General features: G+C 37.6%; 1 pseudogene across 1 annotated transcript; it reads left to right on the forward strand.

Moving 5' to 3' along the window:
* Nucleotides 1–962: 962 nt before the first annotated feature.
* LOC308551703 (protein MAK16 homolog pseudogene) lies at nt 963–1,718 on the forward strand (annotated as a pseudogene). Its single transcript has one exon. The product of its transcript is annotated as a protein MAK16 homolog pseudogene (transcript).
* Nucleotides 1,719–2,060: the final 342 nt, after the last annotated feature.

Here is a 2,060-nt window from a genome sequence, read left to right on the forward strand (position 1 = left end):
ACATAGAAGTCTAGGAAGCATAGACCATCCCAAACAAGATGAACCCAAAGAGACTACACCAAGACACAACATCATTAAAATTCCAAAGGTTAAAGTCAAAGGGAGAATCTTAAAGGTAGCAAGAGAAAAGCCATTAGTTACCTACAAGGGAACTCCCATAAGCCTGTTAGCTGATTTCTCAACAGAAACTTTGCAGGCCAGAAGGGAGTGGCAAGAAATATTCAAAGTGATGAAAAGCAGGGACCTACAACCAAGATTACTCTACCCAGCAAAGGTATCATTTAAAATCAAAGGACATTACAGACTTTCCCAGACAAGGAAAAGCTAAAGGAGTTCATCACCACCAAACCAGTATTACCTGAAATGTTAAAGGATCTTGGAGTGGGTGCAGGATGGAAGAGGTCAATGGGGGGGGAAGGGGACATCTGTAGTGTTTTCAACAATAAAGAAAAATTTTTAAAAATAAATAAATAAAATTAAAATAAATAAATTTTTAAAAAGAAGAAAAAGAAAGATAAAAAATATGAACGAATAAAATGGCAATACATACTTATCAACAATTGAATCTAAAAATCAAAATAAATGAGCAAACAGAACAGAAACAGACTCATAGATACAGAGAACATTTTGATGGTTGCCAGATGGGAGGGAGGTTGGGGGGATGGGTGAAGAGGTGAAGGGATTAAGAAGTACAAATTGGTAGTTACAGAATAGTCAGTGGGATGTAAAATGCAGCATAGAGAATATAGTCAATAATATTATAATAACTATGTATGGTGTCAGGTGAGTACTAGATTTATAGGGGCAATCACTTAGTAAGTTATATAATGTCTAATCACTGGGTTGTACACCTAAAACTAATACAATATTGTATGTCAAGTGTAATTGAAAAATAAAAAATGAGGAAGAAGCATGGCTGCTTCTGGGATCTGGCCAGGTTCTCATGCTGAATTGCTAACACCATGCAGTCCAATGATGTTATCTGGGATACACTAGGAAACAAGCAACTTTGTTCCTTCAAAATAAGAACTAAGACACAAAACTTTTGCAGAAATAAATATAGCCTGACTGGACTGTGTAACCAGTCATCCTCTCCCCTGGCAAACAGTTAGTATGCCACTATCAAAGAAGAGAAAGGACAGTGCTGCTTGTATATGAAGGTGATAGAATGAGCAACTTTTCCTAGGCATCTCTGGGAAGGGTCGGGCTTCATAAAAGCTATGAGAAAGCACTGGTGCAAATAGATGAAAATCTAATTACTGACTCAGTTTCATTTGACACAAGTGTAAGCAGAGATTCACCAGAATTACCCAGTACCTAATTCTAATTCAAAAATTTACACTAAAGCAACAGAGAAAACTTGTTTCTTTGCATGAGAAGGTGGAGTAGAGGGGGAAAAGAAGAGAGGAAAAGGCATTAATGCTGTTCAGCTGGACAATGCCATTGAAAAGGAATTGCTGAAGAGACTTAAACAAGGTACATATGGTGACATCTACAACTTCTCCATTCGTGCCTTCGACAAGGCCCTGAAACAGCAGGAAGCAGAGAGTGACTTGTCAGATGCTAAGGATAAAGATGATGAAGATGACGAAGAAGATGTGGGAAAAAGAGAGTTTGTGGAAGCTCATGAGGTAGATGAGAATGACATAAGTGATTTTGAGGATACGGATAGACTGCCCTCCCTGGATTACTGCTACATTCTACAGAAATACATGTAGTCCTTCTCTGTCCTTTCCCCCATAAAAACTTCTATTCAATGCGGTTTGGAAAACCAGTACCTGCTCAATTAAAGTATGTCTAATTTTTTCAGGAAAACCTGGTTAACCTAAATGATACTCTAACTGGTGAAACTTCAGGCAACATAACAAAAATTCTAGATAGTGCCATGAGAAATCATTTGAAAGCCAGATGCCAGGGACACAAGAGCATCTGCTCATGAGGAACTTTTAAAAAGTACAACTTTGGGCTTCTGCTTCCAAGAAGATAGAGTAGATGTACTTTTCCCTATTCTTATTAAGTACAACTAAAGCACTGGACACTTGTACACTATATAAAAACAA

The sequence above is a fragment of the Miniopterus schreibersii genome (assembly GCF_964146895.1).
Source record: "Miniopterus schreibersii genome assembly, chromosome: X".
NCBI lineage: Eukaryota > Metazoa > Chordata > Mammalia > Chiroptera > Miniopteridae > Miniopterus > Miniopterus schreibersii.